General features: G+C 33.0%; 2 long non-coding RNA genes across 2 annotated transcripts; one reads left to right on the top strand and one right to left on the bottom strand.

Moving 5' to 3' along the window:
- Positions 1-2,542: 2,542 nt before the first annotated feature.
- Positions 2,543-4,132, bottom strand: LOC135129702 (uncharacterized). Its single transcript, XR_010280626.1, has 2 exons — positions 2,866-4,132; positions 2,543-2,815 (listed from the first exon to the last, which is right to left on the bottom strand). It is a non-coding gene; the product is annotated as an uncharacterized LOC135129702 (long non-coding RNA).
- Positions 4,133-4,382: 250 nt separating this feature from the next.
- Positions 4,383-9,422, top strand: LOC135129701 (uncharacterized). The gene is made up of 3 exons (XR_010280625.1): positions 4,383-4,464; positions 4,517-4,586; positions 9,336-9,422. It is a non-coding gene; the product is annotated as an uncharacterized LOC135129701 (long non-coding RNA).
- Positions 9,423-18,398: the final 8,976 nt, after the last annotated feature.

Below are 18,398 nucleotides of genomic sequence, written 5' to 3'. Positions count from 1 at the left end.
GTAGTAGTGATAACGAAATAGATTGAGGTGGTTATGATGAAAATCATATTAGTAAGTACAATTCAAATAAAACTTTATCATTATGCCTAGGTATAAAATTGTACTGTGAAATTTGTTTAAATCATTTTAATTCTCCATCTATCTTAGACAAGCATTTAGTTAACTGTAAACGCTTAAATAAATACAAAATTATTCTTCCAAAAGAAAATTAAAACATTATACATTTTAATAAATTTAAACCAGTTTGTCCTGAACATTTACACCTATTTCAGAATCTGAAAATTCAAAATTATTGACCACTTTATATGACAAAAAATATGTGATTGATTACAGACATTTTGAGCAAGCCATTAGTTAGGTTTTAAGGCTTGTAAAAATTCGTAGGTGTCTGGAGTTTAAGCAACAAAGTGGTAAAAGAATATATAGATTTAAATACTAATTTACGGAAAGAAAGTCGAAACGATTTCGAAAAAAATTTTTATAAATTAATGAACAATGTAAAAAAATATCATGAAGTCAAATTAGTAACTAACTGGTTAGGAAGGTTTGGAGCAAATTACTACGTCTCACAACCTAATTTCCACAGTTCTATTATAATTGACAATAATATAGTGTTAATAGAAATGAAAAAAGACATTTCAAAATATTTTTGTATGATTTCCATTATATAACCACTTTTTAATCCGTTCACCGTGTCAATGTTCCGCGTTGACAAAAAAACATCAAGATTCCATGATCTGGACTGGGATCTGGGTACGATTAGTTATACAAGCGTACGGAATTTTATATTATCTAACATTAATCGAAATACAACAGTATACACCAAAGGACTAGAAAAAAGTGCATGGATAGAGAATATGTTGATGAATAAAGTCTGTGTTAACCTCATCGGTCAAACGTTAACATTTAGAAAGCTGGAAGAGCATTTTCCAGGTACAGGACGTTGCGAAAAACATTTCATGACGTGTACACTGCACAACGTTTTTTCAATTTATAAATACTTGCGATTCGGAATACAACAAATCGAATAAAAATATAAACGAAAGAATAGGTAAAAAGAAAAAAAATAATTCAATACATACAAAAATATTTTTGTATGATTTCCATTATACAAAAATTTGGACAAAATGGAAAATTATTGTACACTGATACTGATAGTCCAATTTATCTTTTTTTTTGTTGATGATACATACAAATACATCAAGGAAAATATTAAGAAGTTTGATACTTCCGAGTATCCTTCTAATAATACTTACCAAATTCCATTAGCGAACAAAAAAGTTTTATGGATAATGAAAGATGAAAATAATGGTGCTATAATGACCGAATTTGTCAAATTACATTAAAAAATGCACCTTCAGAGATTATTAACTGCTCCTCAGGAAAAGGATGTACAAATTCAAAAGATGTATGATAAACAATTCACACAAATAGAAATTGAAAATGTCCTCTCAAATTTTGGAGTGACCAAAAAGGCTAAAGGAGTTCAGACGTCGGAAATTACATTTGATTCAATAATCTCAAATTCTATAAGAATTGAAAATGATGATGTTTACATAGCCGAGCAAAATAAACTTGCACTGAATCCTCATGATAACAAACGCATGGTGAATTAGTTAAATACAGACACATTGTCATGGGGCTGTCATGATAAAGTTGGTTTCTTTCGATAAAGTTAAAGATAAAACTTTTTTTGTCTAAACATAATCTACTTCATGCAATCTCAATTTTGTTGCTTGAAAAACAAAACATTGATTGGTAAAGAAACTGATTTTTTTTTAATATTTCAACTGAGTAGGTATATTTATATATTTTCAGTCTAAAACTGTCACGTTTGTAAGCAAACCTTTGCATCAATGTAACTTCTTACAAACGCCTGTAAACGACGAGGTTGTGTTCCAAGAAATTGAGGCAAAACTTCAAGCGTTCCAAAATCAGGGTAGAAGATGTTTTGTGGATATTTTTAGGTAAAATGAGAGAATGTGTCGTGTGGCATTGTTTTTATGCTCCACCACAAATCAATTTGAAGTAATTATGGACGAGATGGCAGATCTTACTGTTTCAATCAATGCCAATGCTAGCATGTTACGTGTTATAAAGCATATAACTAGATCTAATTTTAGTTAATGGGGTAGGTATGTTAAAGTTTATTTAAGTGTTTAAATTAATGGGGGGAGGTCTTTTTTTCAGTAGCGGGATTCATGTATAATCCGCACCAAAGGACCTCAAAGCAATTTCGATTTGTGAATTTTTGTTTTGTGATGAAAGTTTAAAAACTAGTGACGATGATGACAAATATTACAGAAAAAGCTTCAAAAATTAAATTAATTAGAGAAAAACTTAAGCGTAGCTATATTTTCACAAGTGAAATGCGTAACATTAATAGTGTACTGTTTAGTGCAAAGTTAAGTGCTTGTGATATAAGTAGGCTAATAGAAAAAACAGTGCTACCTAATAGGGTTAAGAAAGTTTTAAGAAAGGAATATAATCTTCCGGATCACACTGAAAGTGATTATGATTCAGAAGAAACAGTAGCTAATGATTAATTTTTAAGTTTGTTTATTTGTTAATTAATATAAGATCATTTATGTACTTGTTTTTAACTATAAAGAATAATCCCCTCAAAGAGATTATGTTGCTTTCTGGTGTGGCATCCGCCCGGTTTCTACACTTCACAATTTTACGAGCATTAATCACATTCGCTAGGTAATCAAAATCACATGTGTTGAATTGACGAATCGACGACTCGGCGTAGCCGGTTCGAATCACTACGAAAGCAGTCTGAATTTTTTTCACGCCAAAGAAAATAATTTACCTACGATTGGATAAAAAAAATGTCACAATATTAAAATTAGGGTTTTTTACCTTTTTTCAAAACACCTCAAAAACACCTGTGATTACATCTGCGACTACTTCCTTTACCTGGAGGGGCCACGCTCTAACTTCAGAACCCTCTGGTCGTTGCTGGTCACGACTTGTAGAAGTGGCCTTGAAAGACCATCGGCGATCGGCACTTCTTCAGGACAAGAATGACCTTCCAAGGTCATGGACAGAGGACATGCTATCGAGGTGTCATGGAAACTCCAAACCAACAACAACAAAAGAAACGGCTGTCATCAATTAGAAAAAAGTCGAAGACTAAATCCAAAACGTCGAGCATGTTAGAGAAGTTTAATCTACTGGAGCCTTCGCATGGTTAAATTTATCGACGATGAAAAAGAACAATCTCTATTTGATTACGGACATGAGACGGCATACAACAAAGTACGGCGAAAGATTAATGGTGAAACTGGATAACATAAACAAGGTGTATCTCCCGCAACATTTTCATTCTTTGACAGATCGACAAATTACCGTGTTGGGTGTTGAAAAATATGTGTTGTTAAACAGGGGCGCAAAAGGTCAAAGTTTTATACTAGAAGTAATATTAAAAACAGAATAAATCTCATCGAAGAATTATCGGCACCAACACAACAACAACCATGATCATGAACTAGAGAAAAATCATGAACGATAGTTCTACCAAAATCTGTGGAAATTATACTACCGTCACCATCAACAGGTCAGGTGACGGTAATTGATAATGAAGATGAAGAAACCGTTGATCCAAACTCAGCGGTATTAAACTTTTACTCGTAAAAACCTTGCCTGTGTTTGTAGAAGAACGAAAACCAATGCAAGTAATTTTATATATTATTATATTCTTAAATATGTTTATAGTAATATTTTTTTAATTTTCTTTTCAGTTATAATTCTATTAAGTCAACCACATGTATCCGATCGGTCGGTGACTTCATCAAACGACCAAGGACACTTGCTATCGTGCCATCGATACTTGGACAACTTCATTTGTTGAAAACGAAGAAATTCTTCTTTGTGTTCGTGCAGGATTTGATCTCCGTACATCATTAGAAAATTTTCAGCGTTCATCATCGCATAATTTCACGAAGATTTATATCGACGACTAATAAATACATGTGGTGAACTTAAAGTATTTAAATATTATTATAAAGATTTCTCATTTGTATAAAAATTATCAGCGTCTCTATCTTTTTTATTTCTCTTTTTTTTTCGTCTTACACTAATCAAATTTAAATAAATGCTATCTCACTGTCAGCAGCACTTATAGAATCATGGTGTTATAGCCGTTCTTGTTTTTGACGTTTTGAAGCAAATTGTTGCAGTGTAACCCTCCCCTACAGATAAATTTCTGCTGATCACGTAATTTTAATAATAATCTTGTGCTGACAGCGTGATCTATTTTTTAAATGCTATTCAAAAACAAATTTCCACTGACTGTTAATTTTTTTGCTAACGTTGCTAAAGGCATGTTGGACCGCCAATGGTGGGAGAGAAAAATACGTTTCTCTTCAGTATAAATTAGTGTTCCGAGTTCATCACAGCCATCATCTTTAGCACCCACACGGTACCAAAAACCTTCGCAGCAGCAGTACCGGTCACAGTGTATGTACCAACAACTATTATTATCTATTTATTTTTTATATTATTATTATAGTAATACAATGAGTCAGAGCCTGAAGAATATTGATGTCCTTACCAGCGAGATCATTGACAAAATTGAATTGGTGAGTAGATTAGTTAAAACAAAAGAAGAAGATAAAAAAATATTCAGTATTTGAAAAGAACTATTTCAGTGGTAAAGAATTGTATTAAAATTAAATGCAAATAGGTTTTCAAAAGTCCAATCAAATTTAACCATATTAAAAAATTATGATGGAAATTGCAAACTCAAATTAAATACGGCAAAGAATGGAAAGCCAAAAAATGTACTTTGGCAAGACATTGATTATTGTTTTAGTGGTAGAATTAAACCTGGAATTATAAGAAATTTAAAAATTAAAGATCCAAAAGAATTTGTAACAAAATCATTTAGAAGCTTTTCGATAAAAATTAGAAGAGAACTAAACAACTCTTCGTTGAAAGCGAATGTAGTTTTTGCTGAGTTATTTATAAACCCCAAACGGCTGAAACTTTTTAAAATTTTTTTCAACAAAAACCGACTAATAGATCATGATATCAATCTAAAAGATTGGCATAAAACATATGTTATTTACAAAATGCTAACAAAATTGAAGGTATCAATATTTTGTAAAAAACGAAATTTTACCATTATCATTTAGTAAAAGAGATTTTTCACCTCAAATTAACTTATTGATATGAGGAACGTATCAGTGGTGGATTAGTAGTAGTTGTAGTAGTGATAACGAAATAGATTGAGGTGGTTATGATGAAAATCATATTAGTAAGTACAATTCAAATAAAACTTTATCATTATGCCTAGGTATAAAATTGTACTGTGAAATATGTTTAAATCATTTTAATACTCAATCTATCTTAGGCAAGCATTTAGTTAACTGTAAACCCTTAAATAAATAAAAAATTATTCTTCCAAAAGAAAATTAAAACATTATACATTTTAATAAATTTAAACCAGTTTGTCCTGAACATTTACACCTATTTCAGAATCTGAAAATTCAAAATTATTGACTACTTTATATGACAAAAAATATGTGATTGATTACAGACATTTTGAGCAAGCCATTAGCTGGGTTTTAAGACTTGTAAAAATTCATAGGTGTCTGAAGTTTAAGCAATCAAAGTGGGTAAAAGAATATATAGATTTAAATACTAATTTACGGAAAGAAAGTCGAAACGATTTCGAAAAGAATTTTTATAAATTAATAAACAATGTAAAAAAAATATCATGAAGGCAAATTAGTAACTAACTGGTTAGGAAGGTTTGGAGCAAATTACTACGTCTCACAACCTAATTTCCACACTTGTATTATAATTGACAAAAATATAGTGTTAATAGAAATGAAAAAATGAAAAGTTAACTTTAACAAACCCATTTAAAAGGGTATGTGTATTAGACATTTCAAAATATTTTTGTATGATTTCCATTATATAACCATTTTTTAATCCGTTCACCTTGTCAATTTTCCGCGTTGACAAAAAAACATCAAGAAACCGTCGAGTATTGTACTAGAAATTTCCATGATCTGGACTGGGATCTGGGTACGATTAGTTATACAAGCGTACGGAATTTTATATTATCTAACATTAATCGAAATACAACAGTATACACCAAAGGACTAGAAAAAAGTGCGTGGATATAGAACATGTTGATGAATAAAGTGTGTGTTACCCTCATCGGTCAAACGTTAACATTTAGAAAGCTGGAAGAGCATTTTCCAGGTACAGGACGTTGCGAAAAACATTTCATGACGTGTACACTGCACAACGTTTTTTCAATTTATAAATACTTGGATTCGGAATACAACAAATCGAGTAAAAATATAAACGAAATAATAGGTAAAAAGAAAAAAATAATTCAATACATACAAAAATATTTTTGTATGATTTCCATTATACAAAAATTTGGACAAAATGGAAAATTATTGTACACTGATACTGATAGTCCAATTTATCTTTTTTTTTTGTTGATGATACATACAAATACATCAAGGAAAATATTAAGAAGTTTGATACTTCCGAGTATTCTTCTAATAATACTTACCAAATTCCATTAGCGAACAAAAAAGTTTTATGGTTAATGAAAGATGAAAATAATGGTGATATAATGACCGAACTTGTCGGATTACCTTAAAAAATGCACCTTCAGAGATTATTAACTACACCTCAGGAAAAGGATTTACAAAGTCAAAAGATGTATGATAAACAATTCACACAAATAGAAATTGAAAATGTCCTCTCAAATTTTGGAGTGACCAAAAAGGCTAAAGGAGTTCAGACGTCGGAAATTACATTTGATTCAATAATCTCAAATTCTATAAGAATTGAAAATCATGATGTTTACATAGCCGAGCAAAATAAACTTGTACTGAATCCTCATGATAACAAACGCATGGTGAATTAGTTAAATACAGACACATTGTCATGGGTCTGTCATGATGAAGTTCGTTTCTTTCAATAAAGTTAAAGATAAAACTTTATTTGTCGGAACATAATCTACTTCATGCAATCTCAATTTTGTTGCTTGAAAAACAAAACATTGATTGGTAAAGAAACTGATTTTTTTAAATATTTTAACTGAGTATATTTATATATTTTCAGTCTAAAACTGTCACGTTTGTAAGCAAACCTTTGCATCAATGTAACTTCTTACAACCGCCTGTAAACGACGAGGTTGTGCTCCAAGAAATTGAGGCAAAACTTCAAGCCTTCCAAAATAAGGGTAGAAGATGTTTTGTGGATGGAGGCTACACAGCATTTTTGTTAAAACCTACATCGCCTTATGACCATGTAGACCTAGTTGTTGAAGGCTACAAATAGACGAACAACTTAAAGAAGATTATAACATGTTTAAATATGAAAGTTTTTACCACTGTCGTGATAATATAAGATTCAACATCATATTTTTGGGTAAAATGACAGAATGTGACTGGAAAACTTTTATATCAGAATGTATCACTGAATTTGGTCTGCCGATGTCGTGTGGCATTGTTTTTATGCTCCACCACAAATCAATTTGAAGTAATTATGGACGAGATGGCAGATCTTACTGTTTCAATCAATGCCAATGCTAGCATGTTACGTGTTATAAAGCATATAACTAGATCTAATTTTAATTAATGGGGTAGGTATGTTAAAGTTTATTTAAGTGTTTAAATTAATGGGGGAGGACTTTTTTTCAGTAGCGGGATTCATGTATAATCCGCACCAAAGGACCTCAAAGCAATTTCCATTTGTAAAGTTTTGTTTTGTGATGAAAGTTTAAAAACTAGTGACGATGATGACAAATATTACAGAAAAAGCTTCAAAAATTAAATTAATTAAAGAAAAACTTAAGCGTAGCTATATTTTCACAAGTAAATTGCGTAACAACAATAGTGTACTGTTTAGTGCAAAGTTAAGTGCTTGTGATATAAGTAGGCTAATAGAAAAAACAGTGCTACCTAATAGGGTTAAGAAAGTTTTAAGAAAGGAATATAATCTTCCGGATCACACTGAAGAGAGTGATTATGATTCAGAAGAAACAGTAGCTAATGATTAATTTTTAAGTTTGTTTATTTGTTAATTAATATAAGATCATTTATGTACTTGTTTTTAACTACATATAAAGAATAATCCCCTCAAAGAGATTATGTTGCTTTCTGGTGTGGCATCCGCCCGGTTTCTACACTTCACAATTTTACGAGCATTAATCACATTCGCTAGGTAATCAAAATCACATGTGTTGAATTGACGAATCGACGACTCGGCGTAGTCGGCTCGAATCACTACGAAAGCAATCTGAATTTTTTTCACGCCAAAGAAAATAATTTACCTACGATTGGATAAAAAAAATGTCACAAAATTAAAATTAGGGTTTTTTACCTTTTTTCAAAACACCTCAAAAACACCTGTGATTACACCTGCGATTCCTTACTTTACCTGAACGGGCCACGGTCTAACTTCAGAACCCTCTGGTCATTGCTGATCACCACTTGTAGAAGTGGCCTTGAAAGACTCTCGGGGATCGGCACTTCTTCAGCACAAGAATGACCTTGCAAGGTCATAGACAGAGGACATGCTATCGAGGTGTCATGGAAACCCCAAACCAACAACAACAAAAGAAACGGCTGTCATCAATTAGAAAAAAGTCGAAGACCAAATCCAAAACGTCGAGCATGTTAGAGAAGTTTAATCTACTGGAGCCTTCGCATGGTTAAATTTATCGACGATGAAAAAGAACAATCTCTATTTGATTACGGACATGAGACGGCATACAACAAAGTACGGCGAAAGATTAATGGTGAAACTGGATAACATAAACAAGGTGTATCTTCCGCAACATTTTCATTCTTTGACAGATCGACAAGTTACCGTGTTGGGTGTTGGAAAATATGTGTTGTTAAACAGGGGCGCAAAAGGTCAAAATTTTATACTAGAAGCAATATTAAAAATGGAATTCGACAGAATAAGTCTCATCGAAGAATTATCGGAACCACCATAACAACAACCATGATCATGAACTACAGAAAAATCATGAACGATAGTTCTACCAAAATCTGTGGAAATTATACTATCATCACCATCAACAGGTCAGGTGACGGTAATTGATAATGAAGATGAAGAAACCGTTGATCCAAACTCAGCGGTATTAAACTTTTACTCGCAAAAACCTTGCCTGGGTACTAATACATGTGGTGACCTTAAAGTATTTAAATATTATTATAAAGATTTCTCATTTGTATAAAAATTATGAGCGTCTCTATCTTTTTTATTTCTCTTTTTTTTTCGTCTTACACTAATCAAATTTAAATAAATGCTATCTCACTGTCATTTGCTATATCTTTTTTCCTTTTCAGTGCCTTAATCCTGCGACAGCACCCCCACCACTGCTGAGGGGGCATGTCTTAGAGGCAAAGCAATACCCCACCACCACGAAACACGCCTCCTGACTGGAGAGACGCCCCGTGCCTGACACGCCCAGCGTGCCCAAATTGAGCCAGAACATACATAAACATACTATAATACTCACATGTATTCGATTCGTCTGTGACTTCATCAAACGACCAAGGACAGTAGTAGATACGTGCAGTGCATACTTAGACAAATTCATTTCTTGGAAACGAAGAAATTCTTCTGTGTTCGTGCGAGATTTTATCTCTGTACATTATTTGAAAATTTTCAACGTTGATCATTACTATTTCACGAAGATTTATATCAACGACTAATACATGTGGTGTAATTACAAGTATTTAAACATTCGTTTAAATAAAAGTTAAATTACATCTATTTTTTATGTTTTTTTTCATCTTAATTAATCAAATGTAAATAAATACTATCATTTTTATTTTTTATCCCTCTTTTCTTTTTCCTCCAGCATTAAGCGGGCATGCCTTAATGCAGTAACAACACCCCGTCGCAGCTGAGGGGGCGTGCCTTAGTGACGAAACAACATCCCACCAGAGATATCAAGATAAGAGATTACTAATCAAATCAAACAACAAAACATCACACACATACACCAAATCTATACAAACCAAACCCACCGTACCTTCAACTTACGACAATAATATTTACATTTTTTTTAATGTAATGGAGTCTACAAAAAAGTGCGGATTCTCTACATCCACATCCTCATTCTAGGAGTTGTAATCAGAGAGGTGAAACCACGGCAGTATACATAACTTTTTCCATAGGCCCATCATTGTCGTTGAACTGATTAATGAACCGCTGACACATCTCTTGTCTTTGAAGCAGGTCTGTAGGAAGCATTCATTGATTACCTATAAGCGGTAAGGATATAACTGCAAGTCGTTTTAAGAATTCGGGTACAGGTACCGTAAGATAGTTCTAATTCTTGGTGTAGGTATCGTACCGAAGTCTGTGGACGTTCTTCCATTACTTGTCGCAGCTTTTCAATAGTTTCTTCATTTCTTAATTTTGGCCTACCGCTGCCTTTTCTACGACTCACACCTCCTGTTTCCCTAAATTAGTCTATCAAACGACGTACAAATCCGCCGAAAACATCACAAAACAGCTTATTTGTACGCATCTCTTAAAGAACAAATCGATTCACCATTGAGTTTTCTGGCATTTCTTAATTAAATTTCAACATTGTCTCATATTGTTTTCCTACTAGTTCGGCAAATACGAAAGCCATTATTTATTGATGACTGAGCAAAAATGACAGTTTGATTCAACTCCTGAATTATGCTGCCTATATTTCCTTTGTCCATCGCCTAATCGGAAGACAAATTTTGCGGCTCACGGGTTATAATAATGAAAACGAAAGATGGAAATTATCAACATGCGATAGTAAAATGCCCATGGACTTGAAGCAGTTGGATTTTAAAATAGGGAATCATTTCAAGTGGTTAGGGGTCATGAAACGTCGAGAAAACATGAAAGTGGCAAGACGCCCGATGGACTCAATTACTATACAGGACGATTATTTTAAAATGTGTGTCTATTCCCCTGTACTTCCTAAGCGTCAGTTAAGTAAAAAATTGGTCTAAATTTATTTCGACAGAACTTCCCTCGCTTCTTTGAAAAATGATAAAATTAGGTTTTGCTATGTTTGTTTTAAGATAACCTCTATGAAGTAAAAACCGGTGGCATAAACAACATTCTCGCAGCCCCTGCACCATCGCAAATTGTAAGGGACTATGCAAATTGCTTGTTTATGCATCGGAAGAATGACACGTAGAAATTTGTTTTGATTTTAATTATTGGTGGGGATGATTAGCAAAATTTTGGATAGCATTTAACCATCTACATGATATTTCTAATATACATACAAAATTCGGCAACCTTCGGTCTAGCAGTTTCGGAGATTACGTGTCTAATAAAAAAGGATACAGACACCAGACAACAGACAGACGGAAACGGAAGTACTGTAGGAATCATGAAACGTCGAGAAAATATAAAAGTGACCATTCGTCCAATGGACTCGATTACTATATTTCCTTTGCTTACACACGGGCAGTAAAAAGTAACAATAAAAAGAAGATGGAAAATAGCGACGCTTTTCGTTAATTTAGGTAATTTTTGTATCTAATTAATGCTGTGTTAATATAACATATGTAAATTAGGTGGCGATATTACGGGATTAAAGAGCCATGAAGGGTGGGGCTATATGAAAGTAGCTGAAGCCTACCTACATAGAAAAATCTTTTGAGGAAAAGATAAAAATTGCCAAAAGAGTTTTTGGCAGTGAAGTTAGGCAGTTAAGCAAGGATTCAAGGATACCTTAACCCAGCACGTCTGCTGCTAGCGATAAGTCAATTATAATAATTGTACCTTTAGTTTTTATAATTAATAAATAAAAATTTCACTTGGTGTTCGATGTTTTATGAACTCATAAGGTACGTTGCTAGGGGCAGCATGCTTTAAGTCGAATGGCGTGCGTGAAACAGTTTAAAAATCACTCCTGCAGAAAAACATGTAAAAAAAAGATGTTAAAAAATGTTTGATTTAGAACAGGAAGTGTTATAAATTTAAATATAAGGACCTCATACGAATTCGGACAATTGGATTATTGAAAGAGATTGTTCTATAGATATTAAGAATACAGTTCAACAATTGCATTTCTTCAGCATCAGGAACTGTTATTAATTAATTAAGATAGTTTAAACATGTTTTCTTTTCTGTACAAAACGTAATCAAAATATAAAAACTTCGATTAAGCATTATGCATTTCATTTAAATATATCACTATCTTTAATGAGATAATTTTAAATAAAAATGTAGTTTAGTTCATTTCGGTCACGACCCATATGAAATAATTTAAAATGAAAGTTCATTTAGCTGATACCCTTTATCTTATCAACTTACTTAATATAGAAACATAAATAGGAAAATTTTGCAATTATCATGAAAAATATTTACGTTATGAGTACAATATTAACAGAATAAATAATCGGACAACAACACAATTACAATTTAATTTTAAATATTATATGTCTATATTTTTTTATGAAATTTTGTTAGTCAGTAGGGGCAAAAATTTTTACTCAACCTTTAGTTATCAATGATTAGCAGAGAAACATTGGTCACTGTTCAAGCAGCTAAAATACTACTACTTGTCCCCTATAGGAGAAGACCGATGTTCTCTCTGAATTTTCCCAACACTTGATTCAAACGTATTCTGGTTAACCATTAAGAGTTGATTGCTACAGCAAAATCTTGAAAAACGTCGCTCTGACTCAACGAGTTTTTGGATAAATCGTTAAAACCCACCGTTTCTTAGTTTTGAAACGTCAAGGAGAATTATGTGCCATTCTTTTCAGTTATTTGAGGATAGAATTATTAAAAGAAATGTTATTGGCGAATTTTATATTGCTAATACAAGTAAGGGCAAAACTTACGTCGTAAATCTTTTTTTTTTTGTGAAAATATCAACCAGGGTTTGGTCGAAAAACTCGAAAAATACGAACATTTAAAAAAGGTTATAAAAAAACATCAAATTAGCAAAGAAACATTGGTCACGGTACAAGTAGCTAAACAACTACTACTTGTCCCCTATAGGAGAAGACCGATGTTCTATGCAGTCTGCTATCACTTATTTTTTTCTAATTTTTTTTTTTATTTATCAGTTTACCTCATCATGTTTGTAAACAAGTAAGTCGTTTACTGTGTAGTGTTTTTTTTTTTATTGTATTAAATAAAATAACAAAATGGCAATGAGCGGATGCAGGGGTTCAAACTCGATTCAGAAACTGTACTTACTAACTATTCTACAAGGAAAACGAGTACTATCGATTTTTTAACAAATCTGGGCATTGGTTGACGAATAACTTTCACGAATTGTCGTGGACGGTCGCTTAAAAGTGTGTAAACTTTCATATTAACAAACTTAGACGGAAAGTCCACAGTTTTAGTGAAAAGACACGAAAAGGCACGATGGCTGGAAGAATTTTTGTTAGGCACGTGTTTGTAGACGCGATTGGTGGTACAGTGAAGTTTAATCAACTGAAAAATTGGGTTTTGAATCTTAAACGTTGTTCAGAACACTCTTAAAGCGTGTTGTGTCGAAAAACGCACTGGCGATATTTCAGGTACAAGTGAAGAAGTGTTAGATAAATCAAGTACTGACCCAAGAAGACAATATATAATATTTTGAAATATATCTAAAATCTATTTACCTAAAATTGTTTTAGAATTTGTGTTATTTTTGTTAATTTTGTATTTATTAATGTCAGCGTACCAAATAAAGGTCAGATGGCTGTTAAAGTCTGATAAGATAATAAGCGATGACCGAAGAATCACATTCCATATTAGTGGCTGGTAAATTCCGGAGCTTGTAGATAATTAATTAATTTACCAATAACTTCCTTCTTTTAATTTAACATCCCATCTTGTTGATAAAGAAAATAAACTTTGCATCAAAAAGAAACTTACCAGCATGATAACAAAGAACCCAATGAGCAATGATGAAACCGAAGAAGCGATACAAAAAAAAATCTTAACGCAAACTACCGACTTGAGTTCATTTTAGTATAAAACACATCTAAACCCAGCTTCATGTTTTCACCATGCTGGAAACCGTGAAACACTTCGCAGTGGTACACTTTCACACTCTGGTGTTCTGGTGTGTTCTAAACACTAGCGCTCCGTATTTAAAGACTGTTAGGAACTGCGCAGAAATGTGGATTCATTTTTAATAAATTCGACTATCTATTCGGGGTTATCAGGTTATCACAGAGTGCTAGAAACCATTAATAGACTAATAAAACGAACCACGGAAAATTTCAACTCAGGTCATAACACGAGATCCGTATTTCAGTTTCCCGTGTAATTATTATGGGCGAAATCGAGGCATTTTAGGGCCTAAATTCTACAAGATGATTTTTATAAATTTTCAAATAAGTATCTCGAAAAATAAGCGTTCTAAAAAAAAATTTAATTATTCTATGGGGGAACTGCTTTAGTGCAAAAAACTAGTCCCACTCTCCCCTCCTTGTAGGGGGAGGGGGGGTTTGAAGTCTTAAATAAGAACTTCGAATTTTTATTACAAATTTATATTTCAACAAAATTTTCGAAATTTCACTAAATACATTTTCTTGTAGACTTCGGGCCCCAGAAGTCATATCCGCTTTCATTTCTTCGATATCTCCAATGGTTCTTCCAAAATCGCACTTTGAAATGTACAAAAATGTGCAAAATACCACCAATTTTTGGGCCAATTTTCAACAAAATTTTCGAAATTTTACTAAATACATTTTCTTGTAGATCTGGGGCCCCAGAAGTCATATCCGCTTTCATTTCTTCGATATCTCCAATGGTTCTTCCAAAATCGCCCTTTGAAATGTACAAAAATGTGCAAAATACCACCAATTTTTGGGCCAATTTTCAACAAAATTTTCGAAATTTCTCTAAATACATTTTCTTGTAGATTTCGGGCCCCAGAAGTCATATCCGCTTTCATTTCTTCGATATCTCCAATGGTTCTTCCAAAATCGCCCTTTGAAATGTACAAACATGTGCAAAATATCGCCAATTTTTGGGCCAATTTTCAACAAAATTTTCGAAATTTTACTAAATACATTTTCTTGTAGATTTCGGGCCCCATAAATCATATCCGCTTTCATTTCTTTGATATCTCCATTGGTTCTTCCAAAATCGCCCTTTGAAATGTACAAAAATGTGCAAAATACCACCAATTTTTGGGCCAATTTTCAACGAAATTTTCGAAATTTCACTAAATACATTTTCTTGTAGATTTGGGGCCCCAGAAGTCATATCCGCTTTCATTTCATCGATATCTCCAATGGTTCTTCCAAAGTCGCCCTTTGAAATGTTCAAAAATGTGCAAAATACCACCAATTTTTGGGCCAATTTTCAACAAAATTTTCGAAATTTCACTAAATACATTTTCTTGTAGATTTAGGGCCCCAGAAGTCATATCCGCTTTCATTTCTTCGATATCTCCAATGGTTCTTCCAAAATCGCCCTTTGAAATGTACAAAAATGTGCAAAATACCACCAATTTTTGGGCCAATTTTCAACAAAATTTTCGAAAATTCACTAAATACATTTTCTTGTAGATTTGGGGCCCCAGAAGTCATATCCGCTTTCATTTCTTCGATATCTCCAATGGTTCCTCCTAAATCGCCTTTTGAAATGTACAAAAATGTGCAAAATACCACCAATTCTTGGACCAATTTTCAACAAAATTCTCGAAATTTCACTAAATACATTTTCTTTTAGATTTCGGGCCCCAGAAATCATATCCGCTTTCATTTCTTCGATATCTCCAATGGTTTTTCCAAAATCGCCTTTTGAAATGTACAAAAATGTGCAAAATACCACCAATTCTTGGACCAATTTTCAACAAAATTTTCGAAATTTCACTAAATACATTTTCTTGTAGATTTCGAGCCCCAGAAGTCATATCCGCTTTCATTTCTTCGATATCTCCAATGGTTCTTCCAAAATCGTCGTTTGAAATGTACAAAAATGTGCAAAATACCACCAATTTTTGGGTCAATTTTCAACAAAATTTTCGAAATTTCACTAAATACATTTTCTTGTAGATTTGGGGCCCCAGAAGTCATATCCGCTTTCATTTCTTCGATATCTCCAATGGTTCTTCCAAAGTCGCCCTTTGAAATGTTCAAAAATGTGCAAAATACCACCAATTTTTGGGCCAATTTTCAACAAAATTTTCGAAATTTCACTAAATACATTTTCTTGTAGATTTAGGGCCCCAGAAGTCATATCCGCTTTCATTTCTTCGATATCTCCAATGGTTCTTCCAAAATCGCCCTTTGAAATGTACAAAAATGTGCAAAATACCACCAATTTTTGGGCCAATTTTCAACAAAATTTTCGAAAATTCACTAAATACATTTTCTTGTAGATTTGGGGCCCCAGAAGTCATATCCGCTTTCATTTCTTCGATATCTCCAATGGTTCCTCCTAAATCGCCTTTTGAAATGTACAAAAATGTGCAAAATACCACCAATTCTTGGACCAATTTTCAACAAAATTCTCGAAATTTCACTAAATACATTTTCTTTTAGATTTCGGGCCCCAGAAATCATATCCGCTTTCATTTCTTCGATATCTCCAATGGTTTTTCCAAAATCGCCTTTTGAAATGTACAAAAATGTGCAAAATACCACCAATTCTTGGACCAATTTTCAACAAAATTTTCGAAATTTCACTAAATACATTTTCTTGTAGATTTCGAGCCCCAGAAGTCATATCCGCTTTCATTTCTTCGATATCTCCAATGGTTCTTCCAAAATCGCCCTTTGAAATGTACAAAAATGTGCAAAATACCACCAAGTCTTGGACCAATTTTCAACAAAATTTTCGAAATTTCTCTAAATACATTTTCTTGTAGATTTCGGGCCCCAGAAGTCATATCCGCTTTCATTTCTTCGATATCTCCAATGGTTCTTCCAAAATCGCGTTTTGAAATGTACAAAAATGTGCAAAATACCACCAATTCTTGGACCAATTTTCAACAAAATTTTCGAAATTTCACTAAATACATTTTCTTGTAAATTTCGGGCCCCAGAAGTCATATCCGCTTTCATTTCTTAGATATCTCCAATGGTTCTTCCAAAATCGCCCTTTGAAATGTACAAAAATGTGCAAAATACCACCAATTTTTGGGCCAATTTTCAACATTTGAGGTACGAAAATTCACTTTTCTTACTTAGGGGCGAAAGTGAATAGGGTGATTTTTATTATACAACTGTACCAAACTGTCAATGTCAAGAATGTAAGGCAAGTGCAACCATATTGTGATATACAGGGTGTTATTGAAAGGTACGTACAACAAAATTGACAGTTCTTCGTGAAGTCTAAGAAGTCTGAAAAACTTATTTTGTGTTATCAAAATTATAAGGGGAAAATTAACCCTTATCCAAGCTTTTTAGACGCTACTGAAGGATAAATAGGTAAAATTAATTTATTTTAGTAAATCCTAGCAACTGTAACAATAAAACTTTTGTCAAGACTAAATGTTGCTATAGAAACGAGATATGATCTTTTTATCAGAGGTGTACAACGAATTTGGACCTAAATTTTAATAATTTTTATCTCTGAAAGGAGAACACTTTTACCTGAACTTTCTTTAACTTTTAGCACCCATACTTCGAGACCAATTGCCAATTTTATTTGGTATGTACCTTTCAATAACACGCTGTATAAATACCTTTTGAGAAATGAAATTTACCCAACTCACTCGCTACGCTGTCAAAAATGACAAGTCAAAATGATACGTCAAAACCTTCTATGATGTACCAAAACTTTTTAACCAAAATAATGTTCACAATTTAGAAATGACTGCACAGTGGTATTGGATATTAAAGTAGAACCCTAAGAGTACTTCCACCGTAAAAAATCATCTCTGGGTTTTTACTCTTACAAAAGTTAACGTGGGGTCTAAAATTTAACTTGGGAATCCCTATAGCCACTTTTAAAAAATATACACTGTATACATGTTATGTTAGCTGTTTTTTGGGAACCGACACGTGAGCTAAACTAGAGTTGAGCTTGAGTTGTTCGCTTTAACATTTTTTTTAACCCCGACTAAAAAATTAATCCCGATCGCCATTATAATTGTGGTTCTTAGCTATGTTTGACGATAACCACTTCAGTCATTTCAAGATCATCAATTGATGTCTGTTTGTCTCTCTGATGCACCGTAGCTTCCAAACGGATGAACCGATTTCACTGATTTTTCTTTTGATTGAAAGCCGGATTAATCGGGAAGATTCTTACAAGGATGGTCTGATGAATTACTCGGCTCAAAGAAGTCCAAGGATTTTTCCTACATTGAGCGATTCCTATTCTTCTTATGAGGCTATTTGCCTTTTAGTTCATGAGTTTAAGCACGGGAGAACATCTCTTAAAGACGCATCACGTTCTAGAGGTTCAAAAACTGCCGTCATACCAGAAATCATTGA

The sequence above is a fragment of the Zophobas morio genome, unplaced genomic scaffold, assembly GCF_036711695.1.
Source record: "Zophobas morio isolate AGI-343-1 ecotype UQ-CSIRO unplaced genomic scaffold, CSIRO_AGI_Zmor_V1 ptg000016l, whole genome shotgun sequence".
Classification (NCBI taxonomy): Eukaryota; Metazoa; Arthropoda; class Insecta; order Coleoptera; family Tenebrionidae; genus Zophobas; species Zophobas morio.
The sequence above is the reverse complement of the archived record's forward strand: the minus strand, read 5'-3'. Positions and strand labels throughout refer to the sequence as shown.